The 20332-nt window shown below is 36.9% G+C and overlaps 1 pseudogene; it reads right to left on the bottom strand.

The window, feature by feature from the left end:
- Positions 1-9381: 9381 nt before the first annotated feature.
- Positions 9382-12414, bottom strand: LOC124510434 (small EDRK-rich factor 1-like; annotated as a pseudogene).
- Between the last annotated feature and the right edge of the window lie 7918 nt (positions 12415-20332).

Genomic DNA, 20332 nt, shown 5'->3' with positions numbered 1-20332 from the left:
TAAAATCCAAGACAGTCAAGGAATAAACCTATGTACAAAGGATTTCACTATTAACTGTGAAGTTTGAATAAAATTTGTCTAAATTAGACAAAGCATTCTTTGCCTAATATTAGGATATTCCAGTTCACATACTAGTTTAAAATGCAAGAGGAAAATGTAATTTTCTTAGGTAAAATATGATGATGACTGCTACAAAAAATAATGAATAAATATTGAAGTAGATTAAGTAAAATTTCAGTGTATGACCTCACATTTACTCTGTTGGTCAGCATTTATATTACTTCTTTGTATCCCAAACACTTTTATTAAGGTCTATGTCCAATTCTGTGTTTTAACAGATCTAAAATAGAAAATAAGAAAAAGAAAGCTGCAGTATTGAATATAGACTATAAACCACATATATATATATGTGTGTGTGTGTGTGTGTGTGTATGAATATATTGATTTTATAAAATATGTTTATAAAGTAAATATTAATTTAAAAATAGGCCATGTCAATTTGATGCTTGTTTTATGACTGAAGGACAATCTAAAATTTTATAAATGTATAGCCATTAATTTTTCTTTTCAAATTAAGCCAGCAACTAATGATCTGCAATGTTGTATCACTTACTATTTGTAAAAAAAGCCAGCTTGAAATTCAAAATATCTATATTTTTGAAAATTATTTAATTTGATAGTAAATATGGGTATTAGTGATTGTATTTTGCACATGATAAAAAAGACATCTAAATAACTGTCACTTCTGATTGAAAGTAATTCCATAAAGTGAAAATAAGCCTATCAATTACAATACTAATATTTTGCTATATGTGTATGTAAGTGTGTGTATTTATGAAATATGTTCAAGGGTACTTTCTTAATGTTTATTTATTTAGTTTTGAGAGAGAGAGAGAGAGAGTGAGAGAAAGCGCACATGCACAAGCTTGAGCGGGGGAGGGAAAGAGAAAGAAGGAGACAGAATCCCAAGCAGGCTCCACACTGTCAGCTCAGAGCCTGACATGGGGCTCAAACCAATGAACCATGAGATCATTACCTGAGATGAAATCAGGAGTCTGCACTTACCAGATTAACCCACCCAGGGGCCCCCCAGGGCACTTAAAAAAAATCTATGTGCAGTGACAAATATTTTACACAGAATATAAGTATACATGTACTCAAATGTTTTGCATTTAATTATTTTCACAGGATAAGAATCTAGTTCTAACACCATGAAGGTATACAATTACTGGTTTATCGCTTTCTTATAACAGTGCTTATTTCACAGTTAGACCTTTTTATTTTTTCCAAATAAGCCAAGGAAAGCATACTGACACTTGCCCAGTGATACTACTATCAGAGAAGGGAAAAACAAGTGAGTAACTTTGTTCATAACTAGAGAAAGCTGAAGTGAGTTCAGTAAATCAGCCTTCTACCCTCTTCTTAAGCTTGATTTACCAAATGAAATTGTGATGTACTCACTGATCTAGCCAAAGCTTATTTATAACCATGCTGGGCCTAGGCACGGTAGGCAGCAGTAAGCCTATCTTGGTAATGAAGATACCTGTCGTGATCTTGAGACTCATAAGTGAACTGGGAAAAAGAAACCAAAGAGAAAAGACAACACAATACATCACACCCACAATGGAGGTAAGATTGAGTGCTGTGGAACATAATAACTGACCGAGAGGCCATCCACCTTTGGAGAGTTTAGGGAAAGCTTAGTGGAGAAATAAAATTGAAATGGAGATGTGATGGTCCAATGGAAGGAAAGGACATTTCATACTAAATGTAACTGTGGTAGTAATTTGAGGAAAGAGAAAAATTTGGCAGAGGAAATGGTTTGTACAAAATGCTTACAGTGATTCTCAATTATAAATCCATAGAGTGTTCAAAGCCCATGACAAAGTTTGGAAAGGTTTACATTAAAATATGACAAAGGAATAAAATATTTCACAAATCTAAATATATCTAAATGTTTTTTTAAATATTTGCATGACATTTTTAGAGCTATGTTTATTATATTAAATAATCATGAGGTATATATATACATGTAAATGTGCCTATATGTACATATATACAGGTACATATAATTATTTCATATAATAAAAATATGCTGACTTACTTAATCCCTTATTAAGAAAATATATAATACATTTAATATAATTATGATGTATGTATTTATATACACATGCATATATACATGCATAATTATTTCATATGAAAGAGAAAACTATATATATATATATATATATATATATATATATCCAGGGATATATATACAGACATGATATATATACAGATACATAATATATACATGTCAAGCAAAACTCAACATTTATATGACTGGGTATCTATGTGTCTTCTAATCTCCATTTTCCTTCCAGGTAGTGACAGCAAAACATCAAACATCTATTGTTTTAGGAGAACTGGAAGGACTTAATCATTAAAATGATTAATCAGTGTAACACTCAAAATACTCTTGACAATGATTGAAGGTGATAGGTTATAGAGGTAAGTATGGGTTATAAATCAGAAAATATTATATTTAAAATTAAGGAGTTGACACTATATCCTATCAGGAAACATTACATAATTTTAAGCAATAAAGTGAGAAGATTAAATACGTTCTTTTGAAGTATTATCTTAGCTACCTCATAGATAAGGAAGTGTGGCAGGGCAAGAATCAATGAGACTTGAAAAGTAGTAGAATGGACTGTCAGGAGACAGTGGAACTCATTTTAATCCAATGCAGTAGCGGTGGAGACAGAGAGTTCTGGAGATCTAATAGGATCTGTGAGCACATCAAATGTGTGTAGAATAGTCTTCTATGTTTTATCATGTATTTATTATACTCCAGCGTAATTATAATATATGATGAATTCCTATTGAAAAGAGTAGCAAACCAAATTTCCAACATATGTATAGTAGGTAAACATAAAATATCAATGACAATTTTAGTACATCTTTGATACAAAAATTATCTAATGCATCTAAAATCTTTGAAATGCACATTTCCCTCTCATCAAGGTGTCCTTTAAAGTCTATTGATTAACCCAAATGTGTAGAAGACAATGTTTCTCTCATATAAAATAGTTTGTTCAATTTGAGATTTATTATACTTGTCATGCTTGAAGATTCAACATTAGTTATCATTAACTTTATATGGAAGGACCTGGATAATATTAATGTGCCATCAAAAGGCACCTATGGACAGCTGTGTTATTACAACAATAGTAAAACAACTACTTGGCATATTTTACCTTGTTTGGAGTTTCTAACAGGGGAGCACAGGTACACGTATACCCCTGACTGAAAAAAGGTCCTCTTGTATCAGGGAAGGTCGTCCTTTTTGAACAAGCCCGAGGCTTCGGGAGGGACACACATGGAATGGTAAGGAAAGAAGGGAACACCTGTCTAGGCAGCCAAATCAGCCAAATCAACCCTGGCAATCAATGGGATGACAGATGTCACAGCCAGATCGCCCTCATATCCAAAACTGGGCATACTTGAGAAACTGCTAATGCATGCTCATGTTCTATGAAAAACACAAAAACTGGAGTCCCACAATCTATGCAGAAGTAATTTAAACACAGTTATTTCTTCAAAACTTGGCAGCTTGGGTTTCAATCCAAAGAATTTTAATAATATAAGCTAACTAGAGGTTAAAATAAATGAAACTTAAAGGTATTTTTATTTTTTCAATCTCTTCAAAAATGTCTATTTATTTTGAGAGCATACGTGCACATGTTTGCGATGGGGAGAGAGAGGGAGACAGAGAATCCCAAGCAGGCTCTGAACTGCAGGCTCAGAACCAGACATGGGGCTTGACGTCAGGAGCTGTGATAGCTGACCATTGCCAAAATTGAGAGTCTTACACTTAACCAACTGAGCCACCCAGGAGCCCCAAAGATATTTTTAAAGTAATTGTGTAGCCAGTAGATTGTCCTTTATTAGATCCGAATTTTAATTTTGAGTTAATCAGTATTTCGAAATAATGCTTATGTTATCCATCAAAGAAATATCTATTGAGCGCATTCATTCCACATACCATGCTAGAAATGAAACGAGGTTTTAAAGGAACAATCTGTCATCATGACGTATATTAGAGCCCTAACAAAACAATATTTGGATAATCTGAGTTGTGTTTTATAAACGTGTTTAATAAGTGTTCTTTTCACAAGGTCATGAACAAATGGCAGAAACGCAACTAGGCAAGGCTAGTAATTACAGACCATTGCCTCCCTTAGGCTAAAGAGAGGAGGAGAGGGATCTCTCCTTTACTCTGGGGATCTCTACTTTAACTCTGGAAGAGAATGCTGGAGATGAGCAGCCTAGAGAGGGGAACTGCCTTTTGGTCAAGAGACACTTCCAGCCCCAGGTGAACATTTAAGGAGGAGAGCCAGAAAATAAATACTTTGAGTTCACCCTCTTCCGCCTTTCTGCTCTTGCACAGGGGCCTCTTATTGGCCAAATCCAACTGGAAAATGAGGGAAAGGGAGCCTGTTGATTTCCTTCCTCATCAGCATTCCAGGGAAGGGAGCAGAGCAGATAGCATGGAGATCGATCTCAAGGAGCAAGTGTAAAGGGACCATGCTCAGCAGCCATAGAATCTGGTAAGCAGGTAATTACAGGGCGCAGAGCTACTGGCTCTGACAACAGGGGATAATTCCATTTAAGAGCTTCATTTCATTCTGGTGGGGTCCTTGAAAGCAACTCACAGTAAGAAATGCTGGAGATATTAAAAATGGACCAGACTTGACCGGGCAAAATAGGTAGACCTAGACCTACGTTTTCACACTTTTGTGCTATAATTCACAGACTTGTTTTAAAGAGGAAAGAAAAATGCAATAACTCATAGGTCTGAGAACTGGTTTCATTTTTTATTTAAGTGTTATTTAATTATATTCAAATATAAGACTATGTCTAAACAGATTATGCTTATTGCATATTTTGTAATGTAAAATCTGATAAAATAAGTTACTACCATTATAAAACAAATAAAATTCAAGTTAATGTAATTTAAGGATGAAGTTCTGCAGAGACAAAATTGCTTTTTATGAAATCTAAAGCAAATCTAAATACCAAAGACTTTTATATAGATTATGCTTATGCAACCATAGTTAGGTAACAACTCGATTTTCTTTCCTCTTGAAATTATTCAAGCCACTCAGGAATCCTCATTCATAGTGTATTGGGGTGTTTGGTTTTTCCTCTCACTTTAAAAGAATATGTGTTTGGATCTTTACTCTTATCTGTTCATGACAATCAAAATAATGCTTATGGCCAGAACTTTAATGAATGTAAGTATGAACACTGTGTCTTAGTCAGTTAAGGCTCCTGTAACAAATTGTCATAGATGGAGTGGCTCATAAACAATAGAAATGTATTCCTCAGTTCTGGAGGCCGAAAGTCCATGATTAGAGTGGTGCCAGCATGGTGGGGTTCTCAGGAAGGTCCTCCCCTATGTTACCTATTGTCCACTTTCCTGCCTCCCAATGGGGAAACAGAGCCATCTATCTAGCTCTCTGATCTCTTCTTAGAAGGTCACTAATCCCATTCAGGAAGACTCCACTCTCAGGACTTAATTACCACCCAAATGCTTCATCTCTTATCACCATCACACTGGGGAGAGATTTTACCATATGAATTTTGTGGGGACACAAACATTCAGCCTATGATAATCATTTTACATGGTAATCAGGCTTTTCCTTCTTAAAAGCCTTACTCTTTTTTTGGCCCCAACTCAAAGAAATCATTTGCCAGGGAAGCTCCTTTGACATTTCTGATTAAGTCAACTCCCCTTGAAAGTCTTCTCTTAGCAACATGGATGGGCTTTACCTCTTCAACACTCATTCATATCTATTTAGTAATAGTTCTCTGTTTTTAATGTTTATTTATTTTTGAGAGAGAAGGGAACAGAGCATCCAAAGTGGAATCTGTGCTGACAGCAGAGAGCCCGATATGGGGCTTGAACTCAGGGACCCTGAAATCATGACCTGAGCCCAAGTCGGATGCTTAACCAACCGAGCCACTCAGGTGCTCCTATTTAGTAATAGTTCTCAATAACCTCCGAATATGTCTGGTTTTTCTCCCAGGCACATGGTAGACTTTTATTTTCCCTGTCAAGTTGAAGTTAAGTATGAATGTGTGACAAGGTTAACCAGTAAAAGGCAAATAGTAGAAGTGTAAGATACCATGTTTAGGGAGAAGCTTGAAAGGCCAGTATGCAATTCTCTTCCTTCCTAACAGGCTCAGATGGTACCTATTTTGGTATGGATTCCAAAGTGAGAACCTCATGAAGCAGTCTCTCACTGACACATCACAATATGTAGCATGAGGGGTTTGTTATTTTTAGGCCCCTAATATTTGTGGGTAGTTTGTTACAGCAAAAACATAATGTAGCCTATTTTGTATGACACATCACAGGTGTCATCTCACATTTATGTGAATGATTATCTGCCTCGTATACTAAGTATGAACCCGAAGGCAATCTTAATTTTTACTGTGCATATTATTTTTGATACGTAGCAAAACAGCTGATCAATATTAGGGACTTGTATCAGACAGAATGATGGTTTCCCAAAGATGCCATGTCCAAATGCCTGGAACCTTGTAAGTGCATTACGGTAAGTGGCAAAAGGCAATTTGCAAATGGTATAGAAGTTCCACACATTAAAAGAAGGTGATTATCCCAGAGTTTCAAGATGGACTCAACTTAATTTTATGAGCTCTTAAAAGTTCAAGAGGAGGGGGTCCTCAGTGGCTCAGTTGGTTAAGCATCTAACTTCGGCTCAAGTCATGATCTCACGGTTCCTGGGTCCGAGCCCCATGCTGGGCTCTGCGCTAACATTGGTGAATCTGTTTGGAATTCTCTCTCTGCTCCTCTCTTTCTCTCTCTCAGTCCGTCCCTCCCTCCCCCCCATCTCTCTCTCTCCCTCTCTCAAAATAAATAAACTTAAAAAAAGAAGAATTAAAAAATGTTCAAAAGGAAGACAGAAGTGTGAGAGATGGGACAAAAACACTAGAAGGAGGAAGAAGAGACTCAGAATGTGAAAAGACCAGACCTGCCCCCTAGGCTTAGAGAAGGGAGGAAGCAAGCCATGGAGGAAGCATGTGGGCAGCTTCTAGAAGACAGTAATTGCTGTCAGTTGATAGACTGAAAACAACCAGAGGTTTTAGTTCTACAACCACAGGGAGCTGAATTCTTCTAGAAATCTGAATAAGCAATGAAACAGGTCCCACCCCCACCCACTAGCTCTCAGAGTCCTAAGGAAGAAATGTACCCTTGCTGTCACATTGACTTTGATCAGGCAAGACCCGTGGCAGAATTATAAAATAACTTACTTGTGCTGTTCTAAGACCCAAAGTTTTGGGTAACTTATTATAACTATTATTGAAAGTAACACGTGCCTCAATAAGTAGACGCTGGAAGAATAAATAAATGAATAAAGGAAAGAGACAGCAGAAAAAAATGTAAATCTCTTTCTTAAGTGAAAGTTTCATTAAGAGATAAACTGATATCTAAGATGGTATAGTTTTTAATGGAATCCTGTTTTTTTTTTTTTTTTTTTTTCTTATCCCTCAAAGAGAAACCTTTCATTTTCATTCATTATGAGATTTTGGGTAGAAGAAAGCTTGCTCAGGGATGATCTTTGTTGCTTCCTCAGCTCCTGATTTGAGACAGGTGTCAAAGCCGGCTAACTGGGTTTTTACTTCTTCAAAGGGAAGACATTAAGTGCCTCCCTGCCTGTACATTCTAGCTTGGTCAGGGAAGAAATTGGTCTAATTACTCCAACTTAAGGCTGTAATTGCCCTTCTACATTGTCTGCCAAAACCCCTGTCTTGTTTCTACGCACTGTTAATGAAAACAGAAAGAGACATTTGCCCTGTATGGCTCAACAGCTTTCTCGAATGCTTTGTCTCTAACCTAGAATCTCTGTGCTTTGGCTGTCATGTTAACAGACTACTCAGTTTCAGGGTTTTTCTTTTCGGAATCTTACTCCTTGTACACAAGGAATGTACAGCCAATGATGTATCTTTGTAACAGCCAATGATGCTATCTTAAATATCCAAACTTCCAGTTGTTTTAATTTACTGTTTTTTTTAAGGGGTAAAAGCTTTGGAAGCCTATGAATAAGTGGAATTAAATGGGATTTCTTCAAAATACCTTAATGAGTTTTCATAAAACATCCGACAATACTAAGTATCTTTGCCAAAGACCAGCTAGGAAACTAGGAAAAAGACTCAAGCACAAACACACCCCCCACCTTTGCGACCACATCCATACCTACCTACCTACCTCCCCACACCAAAAAAGAATCAGAAAAGAAGAGAAGGAAGGAAGGGAGAAGGGAAGGAAGAGAAAAAGAAAGAAGAAAAGCAAAAAGTAAAAACTCGCCTCCAGAAACAATTTGTTTACTTTTTTCTCTTTTGACTATAATTTTATATTCAGGACTTATAAATATTAAACAAAAAAATGATAATCTCAAATGTCAGGGACTGAAATATCGCCCAAAAGATGGTACAAATTCAGATTAAAGAGACAGAGAATTAACTCAGAAAATATCTTTGAGTCAAATAATCATCTTAGTTTCCTGCATAAGAATTTAGTCAATATGAAATTTCATCTTTTCAAAAAGCAACCATTGCATTAATATCATTTTAGGATATTTTTCAGGCCATTAAGATTCTGTTGAAATCTATCTCTAGGACAATTGCATTTGTTAATACACTCTGTCATTTTAAAAATATGCTATTGTCTTTGTAGGAGTTTTTAAAACAACCATCTTTATTCTATGGAAAGATTGCAATTTACATGGTGATTTTGAAAATATTCCTCAAAGTTAATCTAGGCTCATCTTTTCATTGAAAGGAAAGTTTTGCATTATATTAATGTGTATACTTAAAGGTGCTATATAATTTTCACAAAATTGCTCTTGTCTGAGTAATTCTTAAAAAAAAATTAATGTTTGTTCATTTTTGAGAGACAGAGAGAGAGACAGAGCACGAGTAGGGAAGGGACAGAGAGAGGGAGACACAGAATCAGAAGCAGGCACCAGGCTCCAAGCTGTCAGCAAAGAGCCCAACACGGGGCTTGAACTCACGAACTGTGAGATCGTGACCTGAGCCGAAATCAGACTCTCAACCAACTGAGCCACCCAGGCGCCCCTGAGTAATTCTTATTGTATAGGACCACCCAAGGGAGGATGGTTAGTATTCTTTGTTTTTGTTTTTGTTTTGTTTTGTTTTTTTTCACACCCATAATCAGTGCTTTAGTGGTTGAAGAATGGTTCTAAAACATCACACGAAGTCAGGCTGAAAGATGAAATTTAACATAGTTGTAAACAGGACGTGTTATTACAGATGACTGTTGGCTCCACAAAGTCTTGATCATAATGCTTACGACTCTCTGAGTTGGCAACTGTGCCCAGGTTTTCCAAATAGGCATCGCTTTTCTCTTGTCTGCATAGACTTCTTCTCATTAGCTGTCTCTGCTTTCGCTGTGTTATCTCAGAGTCCCTCTGCTTTCTCTGAGAGGTCGTTGAGCTAATCCTCTTTTCTTTCTCCCTTGCTAATTCCCTGTGATTTCTTCACAGTTTCCAGGCAGATTTCCAAGGGGCTTTGCCAAACCCCGGGGCTGAGCCTGGAAGAGAGTTACTTGTAAGACCAATGCCCCCTGCACGCTCCTGAAGGCTGAGCCCGGGGTTGGGGGGGGGGCCCTCTGCGCAGTACTGTCACTAACTGTCATTAGCACTCTCTTGTCTTTGTGACAAAATTAAGATGTCCCGCACATTTTCCATCCCTTCATCCCAGCAGGTGGTACGGTCTCAGGAAGAGCCTACATTCTTGCTGGACAGGATTCTAGGATGCGGGAAAATCAGAGAAGCGTTTCTTTTCATGTTGATGATAATAAAATGTAAAAGTAAAACTGTGCCACCTCCGTTACGTATGGAGTGATACTTCTGCCAAATGATTTACTTTTCGTACCAGATCTCAACTCTCTTTGATCTTGAACGCAACTGTGATTTGCTTATTTGCAACAGAATCATCATTTACAATAAGTGCCCCATAAGTTGGCTTTCAAGGTTTCAAGTTAGAACAAGTATATTTGAATCCATATTCCTCAACATCAGGTTGTTTCCTAACCTTGTCCTTCTCATGATCTTCACAAACTTAGAATTCTTTTTTTCTCCACTTCCCCCCACCTCCCGTCTCTTCTATATTAAATAGGGCAAGTCATAATCATTCTTTACTATTTATTTGGAATATATCAGTCCCTCTTTTCATTCATGCTGACAACATTCTCATTTAGTTTCTTTTGTTTTTAAATTTTTTAATGTTTATTTGTTTTTGAGAGACAGAGCAAAAGTGGGGGAGGGGCAGAGAGAGAGGGAGACACAGAATCAGAAGCAGGCTCCAGGCTCTGAGCTGTCAGCACAGAGCCCTATCTTGGGCTCGAACTCATGCACCGCGAGATCATGACCTGAGTCAAAGTCGGATGCTTGACTGACTGAACCACCCAGGAGCCCCTAGTTTCTTGTCAAAACTCTTCAATCATCACACTGCTTTACCTGACTTACCAATTATTTCTGAAGCTAGCAAACAAGCAACAAAAACAGAAACAATAGCTAACATTTATTGGGCATATTATAAAATTATGTCATTTAATTCTGGGAACACACTGGTAAGATGAAGAATCTTGACAAAATACCACATTGACCAGGTTCTTAGGAAGAACTAAGAACTACAGATTAAATGTCCCAGGTAGAAGCAGGCTGCTTGCTTTGGTGGTAATTTCACTAAGTGAACAAAGTTAAATCTTCTATGTTTTGGGAAAACTCATTAATTTCATTGGGCCCTCAAGTTGCATATTTCATAGGACTAAATTAGATTTTCCACTCACACTAAACTGATAAATAACTCATACTGTGTAATACAGAAAATAGGGTTCGGAATATAGTAACCCATTCATTTCTATACTAATTATCTTTTTCTACACCACACTTCACTGGAAAAGACGTGATCAGTACTCACCCTTTTGTCTTACATTTTTAAAGAGTGATTGGGTTGTTAGTAAAGCTGTTGGTTCTCACTCATACAATCATAATTCCAACAAATACTTTTCAGTGCCTACTGGAAACTAGCTACTGTGCTAATAAAAACTTGGCCAAATATTTGGAGCCTCCAGTTTTGCAACTCTTCAAGAATCTTGCTTTACCAAGCAATCCTCATTTTTTCCACTCATTTTCTACCTAGATGAGGGGTTAGCAAAATCGTCCTATAAAGTGGTAAACAGTAAGTTTTTGGATCATGCAGACCAAAGCGTCTCTGTCGCAACTATTCAATTATGTTATTGAAGCCGAAACATATGGCTGTGTTCCAATAAAGCTTTATTGAGGGAAATAGGCCCTAGGCCAGATTTGACCCAAGGGCTATAACTTGCCAACCCATGTTCTATATACTTCTCTTCAGCATAGAAACACACTCAAGTCTTTCCCTTATTAAAATGCCAATCTTTGAAAAGCTCAGCCTACTAGATTAGTCTACTCTATTATTTTATCTTCAATATTTATAAATAAGATTGTTAGACTGTCTTATTCGGTTCTAAAGTCACTGAAATCTTGTTTTTGCCTTTATCTTGCCTATACAATGCCCTCTGGCCATGGCTAAACTTACTAGGTATGTTGTAGCTATCGCTATACATTTCATATCTCCATAACATGCAACATTTTGAGTCCCTTTCTTCGTGTTCCACGCTGAATTTTCAAAATATGGCGACAGCTTTTTTTTTCCCCATTCCATATGTTCTTCTAGAATCTTGTCATTTCCCCATAAAGAAACTAAACCTCTTCACTTTAATCTGCATGAGCCTGCATGCGATAAACTGTGGAGGTGACACTGGATGCTTTCTGAGCTCAGGTCTTAGAAGGCAATATATGCAGCTATCAGTTGGAGCCCTTGAACAGCAGCTGTGGGCCACCATGCACGCAGCCCCACTGTTCTGAAGCTGGCTTGTGGAAAGGAAGCCCAAATTGCCCAGGTGAAGCGGTCCCATGGAGAAGCTTTGAGACTAAATGGAGAGGGAGACAGCTGCAAGGACATTTGACCAGATGCCATGGCCCCATCCACCACATGACTGCAACTAGCCCTTCCTAAATCCACTACAAACAGAAACCAAAGAAATAGTGGCATGGCAGGTGCTGTTTTAACTCCTCACATTTTGGACTGGTTTGCTACAAGTCAATAAATGGCTGGGACCCTCCTTCCAATTCTCTTCTTTCTTAACTTCTAGACATTGCCTACTCTAAATGCCCTTTTACTTTTCTAACATTCTGTCATTGTCCACATTATTTTATTCTTCTTAAGCACTCTGATGTTCCGTTGTGCTGCTCTCTGTGATTCTATCCCTCAGCTAATACCAGCCAAATCCATGGTTTCATCTATTATATGTAAACGATGTTTATTCCCCCGTCTCTCCTAAAATTTCATATTTAGTTCCCAAAGGCCTATTGAACTCACATGTACATCTCTCAACATATCTCCAACTGACAATCGTCCAGACCAAAGCTATCAATCCCACTGCTTTTCGAACAGTCCCTACATTCTTTACATGTAATGCCTATGTATCCTGCTAGCATTGATCCATCTTCCAAAATGATTCCAAGGGAATCATCTGGTCTCTTTCGTTTCCCGCACTTCACCATAACTTTGTCACATCCCTTGTGTTTTTCTAAATGTTTTCCCCAATTTTAGTCAATCTATACATCACTAAAAATATTATATCTCAAAGGAAAATCTGTTCTTCTTACTGTCTGTATGGAAAGCATACAAGTGTTTTAAGAGCAAGGAAACACCTCATCCTACTGTCCACAAACTGCAGGCTAAAATGGGTAACCACCCATCAAGGTGTTGAGATCGAAAAGACTTTACATACACTCACTGCTTAAAACACACATGTGTCAGTTGACGTACTGTTCACTATAGTCTATACATGATCCCAAGAGAGATAGGGGGTCAATCATTTTTGAAAAGCTCAATTTCTAGACACTCTTTTCCCAGCCACATGGTCACTCTTCTTTTTATTGAAGACTATGACATAAAACACTTTTCCCAAACAAGCCCATGTCTATTTCTTACTGCTTTACCATCACCCTCATGTGCTCGTTCCTATATGCTCCAGCATTGCCTTCTATGTCACCCTAGCTAACATTCATCACTCAGTCCTTAAGTCATCACATATTTATATTATCTTTTCCTTCCACCAGGCTTTGGTCTGCTTGAAAGAAAGCATCATGCATCTTCTATCCCATATTTTATGTTGCCTTTTGGAGACTAATTTAGAGCTTAAAATTTAGAAGGTAAGTAGTTTTGAATAATAACTCTATCAATCGAGGATTAATTGCAGTCTCCTTAGGATGCTTTGTAAACAAAGGTCTTCTCTAAAATAGATAGAGATTATTTTTTCTCTTAAATGTAATAATTTTAGGAAACTAGTGACATTTTCTGCTGACTATTCTTTTTGGGAATATCAGAAGGATATGTTACGCTATAATTTAAAAAAGGGTTGTCATTAGCAATATACCTCAGAGCTGAGAAAAACAATTCTTGAAAGGAAAAAAGAAGTTATTTCTTTGAAGCTTTAAAGGATAAGAATACTCATTAGAACTCCAAATTAAAATATGAGAATGTCAAAAAAGACTATTTTAGGAAACTAATGTCATTTTGTTCATATTCCTGACAGTAGTAGGCACAAAATAAAGATGGGCCATTATCAGTTTCATGAGAAATATTTTACTGTTCTTTTGCTTCATATATAATTAGAAATATTTCATAGAGAATGTTAAAAGTAATACAAACTGGAGTTTGTAAGTGGAGAAATCCAAAACAGTTAATTGGATCAAGAGAATGAAAAATGAAATCTGAGAGCAAAGAAAATAAGAACGAGAATTTTTACATCATGATAGTTATATAAAAACATGATGGGGGAGATACGTATTAATAGCAACATATGTGAGGAAAACAGATTTCACTGTCAATAAAGACAACAAAGTGCCATGTAGCTATAAAAAATGAGTATATGTGTTCATTAACAAAAGTGTTGTAGTTCAAATCAAGGAGATTCTAAACCCTCTGTCCTCCACTAGTAATACCAAATCTGGAACCATTGGGTTCAGTTCTGGCCACCATATTTTAATGGCACCGCATGGAGAAAGGTATAAAGGAGAGTGAGTAGGATGGTGAAGGTTTACATGAACACAGTTTAAACAAATGAGGAAATCACATGTGGAAGCATTAGAAATTTGCTGTGTGGACCAAGGAAAACTGAGGCCAAGGAAGGGAATTACAGAGAGACAGACTCTGACTTGATGCAAATAACTTTATGACAATCAGATATGTTTTATTCAGTTTTCAATAACTTCAGCTGCTCAATGAAAAAGGAAGGATGGCCACTCAGTGGAAGGGTTGACCCATACAATTTGACTTGGGTCAAAGATGGAAAAAAAAAAAAAGAAAGAAAAATATATAAATAAAGATACGTAAAATACAAGTGTCTCCTAATGAGAGTGCACCTTGTTTTATAGATAGCTTTTTGGCCTTCTGAAGGCCTTCTGAGGCCTTTGTGGGTTGACTGGGAGCTTGAGAATAAGAACAAGAAAGAAATGAATAGCTCCAGAGTGCAAAGTGGAAAGAACCTGGCAGTGTTTTAAAGAAGGTAGAAAGAAAGGAGCGAGGTAGAGGAATTATAAAGAGGTGAGAACGCCTCTGAGCTGCCATGAAACCGGGTAATGAATATTGAAACATTATGTAATGAAACATAATGAAGGCACTACAGTAAGATCTCTGGTGGTTTGTTCCTGGAAAACATCCCTAACAGGAGTGTCTGTAACTTGATGCTCAGCTTGTGGTGTTCCTAGGATGTATTCACCCCTTCTATCTTGCCTCAAATTCAACGCTGTCACCCACACAAAAATGATTGAGGATGTTGTTACATTTAATTTTATTTGTGGCAATCTGGAAAGGAGCTGTGTAGTTCAGAAAAAGAGACAAAAATTTGGTCCAGATCCATGTAATTCAGAAGAAAAAAAGATCTGAGGGCCAGAGTTTGTTCATACACCGGAAGGAACTACACGTGGGCATAATGCCTCTCCAGGCATTCATAAAACTTGTAGAGAAGACGTTGGGTTTATCATTGTTTGAAACGTGGATGTTCTGCCTGTTACAACTCTATTGACCACATTAGCCCTAAATGAGTTCTCTCCTTGCTGAACGCAATTCACTTAATATGTATCATGCAACTTTGGGTTGGACTTCACTGTGCTGTAAACTCATTTAATTAGAGCTGTGTGATTGGCATTTGCATGTACTTATATCATGACTCCAAAAATACTTATAAACTTCTAAAGGGCAAGATCCGTCTTATAAAACATTTTAATTTTGCAGCAACACCTCCCTCATGCCTTGTCCAGGAAGATCCTGAACAAATACCGACGGAGTTGGTAATCTCTATAAGCTGGAAACATTGTTTGTGGGAAGATTAGATTAATGCCCACAAAGGACCCAAACAATCCACCTTCCTAGTTGTCTCAGGGGTCACTCATAAGTGCGCCTAAATAAAAAATTATTTGAAAATGTAAACTAAAAAATTAAGATTGTATTAACATATAGAAAAGCTATTTAATTCTGGTTACAATTCCCATTTCAAACTTAAGAAGATTATTTGGTAGACATCAGTTCATCACAGTTTGATAACACCTCCCTCCCCAGTATTTATATTTGGATTAAGTTAGATCATACATGTAATAAGTTAGCATAGTGTCATATTCTCTGGATTCCAAACATGTTAAAAGTTCTTATTCAATAATAAGTGTCGTCGTTATGACTAAAACATCAATATAACAAGTTCTTGCCCAATTCATATATCATCTTTAAATATCCTATGTAATATAATCTAGCAATCACTTTATCAGTTAAAAAGAGCTACATTTTCAGAAAATACATGTTAATTTTATGAAAACTAATATCTGAACAAATTTCATGTCATTATGGTTCATAAGGTAGCGATTAGAAACATGGACTTTAAGTCCAAGAGGTCTATATTCAAGTTTGTAAATGGCCACCCTACAAGCTTCAACACCTTGAGAATATTATTTAACCTTTTTTTCAACTCAGCTTCCACAAATGTGACTAAATGCATTGTCTGCTTCATAGCTCTTTGTGTAGGTTAAATGAGATACCATGTATACAGAGTGTGGCTCACGGCACTTCGTTTGCACTCCAGAAAGAGTTGTTGTTATGATTTAATTGCAGTATGAATTAATAATGCTATTCTATAGTAATTTTAAGCATCAGATATTCTCAGTTCAATCTAATAGTCAAATATCACATAAAAATGTGAAGGATCTTAAAGCTAATATTGAATTCAAACCTGATAATTTAAACATCAAGAAACCACTCTCTCAGTATTGACAAGGTCAAGGTATAAAGGTTTCCTGCATAGTTTGATATCTAAGCACTAACACCCCTACTAAAGGCAAAAAGCATTTAAAAGTTAGTTGTATGCTTTCTCCAAAGGTGGTAACATTAATTAGGGAGATGTGCAATCTGCTGATTCATCTGATTATATATTACTACCCCAAGTGCAAAATTTCCCTGCTAGGTCTGTTGCCCAAAGGAGTTCTGGTTGATTCATCACCTCTTTCACTCAGAGGGTTGATCGTTGTAAATGACTTTATTGACCCGTGGCTTGGTTCAGCATCATATGCTCCAGTGAACCAAGCAATAAACAGCTGCTAAGTGCAGGTGAGAAGTCGTCATGGAAAATTCAAGGACTGAATCAGCGTTCCCTCTGCCATCAGGCTCCTGTGTTGTCACGGCTTTCTAAACTTTTTGTTTGACAGGCATGATTTTTATTTTTTTTTAAACTTTTGTGTTTCAACGTTTATTTATTTTTGGGACAGAGAGAGACAGAGCATGAACGGGGGAGGGGCAGAGAGAGAGGGAGACACAGAATCGGAAACAGGCTCCAGGCTCTGAGCCGTCAGCCCAGAGCCTGACAGGCATGATTTTTAAAGAGCCTTGTCCTACAATAATGGACTCTCATGACTTTTAGATAGTTACAGAGACAATCTATTTTCAGGATCTTTATCCCAAATTCCTGGATCCACAGCCATCGTTATAAGACACATTTTTAATGGTTTATTGGGTGTCAAGGGAAAATCTCAAGCCAAATATACTTGACAAAATTACAATAAATAAAATAATGTTTCATGTTTTAATAATATTTTAGGAACCAGCTGATGACTTTCACCACTGGGAAAAGACAACAAATATCCATTGAAAGGAGAGTCAAAAGTAATTCAATAGTAGAGAGAGCCAAAGAAGAGAGATCTCAGCTGCCATCAGCTCTCCTGCCATCAAGGAACCTTAACAGATTCCCCCAGTTAGAAATAGCCTGAACTGTAGGACAAATCTTGGATTTAAAGTTGATTAAAAAAAAAAAAATCTGTCTTGGGGCACCTGGGTGGCTCAGTCGGTTAAGTGTCTGACTTTGGCTCAGGTCATGATCTCGCAGTTTGTGAGTTCCAGCCCCGCATCAGGCTCTGTGCTGACAGCTCGAAGCCTGGAGTCTGCTTCAGATTCTGTGTCTCCCTCTCTCTCCGCCCCTCCCCCGCTCGCACTCTGTCTCTCTCTCCCTCCCGCTCTCTCAAAAATACACATTAAAAAAAAATGTTAAAAAAAAATCTGTCTCCTTTATTAAGCTCATTCGGGATAGATTAGAAATTAAGTGTTACTGTCAAAGGCACACAGTGAATGCTTGTCAAGTAAGTTAATGAATTAAAGAATTATAAAATTATATTCCATATCAAGAGAAAGAGAAAATAAGTCACAGCTTGGGAGAAAATATTTACAAAAGGGACATCTGATCAGGAACTCTCATTCAAAATATACAAAGAACTCTGAAAACTCAAGAATTAGAAAACAGACATTCTAATTTAAAAGTGGGCCAAAGACTTGAGCAGAAAGCACCCCTCCCAAAGAAGGTATACAGATGGAAAATAAGCATATGAAAGATATTCCACATCCGATGTCATTGCAAAAGCACGACGTAAAATAATGAGATTAGAAAGGCCAAAATCCAGAACACTGAAAACACCAAAAGACAGCGAGGGTATAGACCAACAGAAACTCTCATTTCTTTATTTTTTTTTTAATATATGAAATCTATTGTCAAATTAGTTTCCACACAACACCCAGTGCTCCTCCCAAAAGATGCCCTCTTCAGTGCCCATCACCCACCCTCCCCTCCCTCCCACCCCCCATCAACCCTCAGTTTGTTCTCTTTTTAAGAGTCCCTTATGCTTTGGCTCTCTCCCACTCTAACCTCTCTTTTTTTTTTTTTTCCTTTTCTTTCCCCTCCCCCGTAGGTTTCTCATTTCTTATCAGTAAAATGCAGAATGGTGTAGCCAGTTTGAAGACAGTTTGGAGGTTTCTTACAAAACTAAACTCCTCTTAGCATGATGCACCAAACGAGTTGAAAACTTATGTCCACATATAAATCTCACATGGATGTTTCTGGCAGCTTTATTTATAATTGTCAACACTTGGGAAAAAACAAGGTACCCTGGGTTGTGAACCGATACCGAGATAGCCTTGTAAGTGAATAGATAAAATGTGGTACATCCAGAAAAATAGAATATTATTCAGCACTAAAAGAAATGAGCTACCAAGACAGGAAAAAACATGGAGGAACCTTAAACGCATATTGACTAAGCGAAAGAAGCCAATTGGAAAAGGCTACCTACAGTGTGATTCCAACTATATGACATTCTTCAAAAGGCAAAAAGATTAGTGAATACCAAGGGTTGCAGGGAGGGACAGATGATTAGGTGGAACAGAGATGATCTATAAATAAAAAAAAAATTAGGGAGCCTGGGTGGCTCAGTTGGTTAAGCATCTGACTCTTGACTTCAGCTCAGGTCATGATCTCATGGTTTGTGAGTTCAAGCCCCACGTTGGGCTCCATGCTGATAGTGCAGAGCCTGCTTGGGATTCTCTCTCTCTCCCTCTCTCTCTTGGCCCCTCCTCCACTCATGCTCTCTTTCTCAAAATAAATCAACTTAAAAGAAACAAATAAAAATAAAAATAAAAAAAAGAAAGTGTATGTAGTATAGATGAATTCCTTAATCTAAATAATTCCAGGTTTATAATTTTAAAAATATAAAATATTATATTATATAATTAAAATATTATATCTCATTTACTCATTTTTATTTTGTAACATTTTCATTATTAATTTATTTGTTATTAAAAAGAAACCCACTGTTTTCTTAAAAGTTCAAAACAAAATGACACCCTGAACTTGTAGTTGAAAATATGAATTCTATGGTACTATGCTAAGACCTCCACCACAAATTTTAAGGTGATGCAGTGTTTACAACTATATTCAAAGATTTTCTGATAAACATTTTAAAAATGTTAATTATAAAAATTCATAGGCAGAAGATACAGTCATATAAAAACTGGAGATCTATAGGGGCGCCTGGGTGGCGCAGTCGGTTAAGCGTCCGACTTCAGCCAGGTCATGATCTCGCGGTCCGTGAGTTCGAGCCCCGCGTCAGGCTCTGGGCTGATGGCTCGGAGCCTGGAGCCTGCTTCCGATTCTGTGTCTCCCTCTCTCTCTGCCCCTCCCCCGTTCATGCTCTGTCTCTCTCTGTCCCCAAAATAAATAAACGTTGAAAAAAAATTAAAAAAAAAAACAAAACTGGAGATCTATAATAGAAAAAAAATAGGTGACCTACTTTGAGCACTCACAAATCCAAAGGGTAAAGGAATTTGGTGGGAATTGATTTTTTTGTTCATAATAGTTAATAAATGTAATAAACCCTTGAAAGGAGAAATAGAAATTAGTATCAAGAGTTTTAAAATTGCTTGGGGACAAGGAGCAGTGTAAGTTTATTTTAAACACAAGGGAATACTAGATATTATTTTTCAGTAATGCCTGAGGGATCTTTCTAGAATCAGAGCAGGGGATATTTGAGGATACACTTTTGAACAGTCTTATATATCTCAGTTGTTAACCAAAATATGAAACAAGATTATTAAACTTTTAATAATATGAAATTTATGAAGCCATGGTTACCAAAAATTAATTCAAGTCAGAATGCTTACATAAAAATAGAAAAACATAGAAGTACAATCCAATAAAAATTAGATTTTCATCATAGAATCACTAATTTTGCTTAATGCTTCTCAACCTTTCATGTGTCTATAAATCACTTGGGGATATTGTTAAAAATGCAGGTACTAATTCAGCTGATTTTGTTTCACTTCTATCATTTCTAACAAGCTT

Source organism: Lynx rufus, unplaced genomic scaffold, assembly GCF_022079265.1.
Source record: "Lynx rufus isolate CCGP_SWC_20201006 ecotype Redwood Valley unplaced genomic scaffold, mLynRuf1.p SCAF_1, whole genome shotgun sequence".
Classification (NCBI taxonomy): domain Eukaryota; kingdom Metazoa; phylum Chordata; class Mammalia; order Carnivora; family Felidae; genus Lynx; species Lynx rufus.
This window is presented reverse-complemented; position numbering and strand designations above follow the sequence as displayed.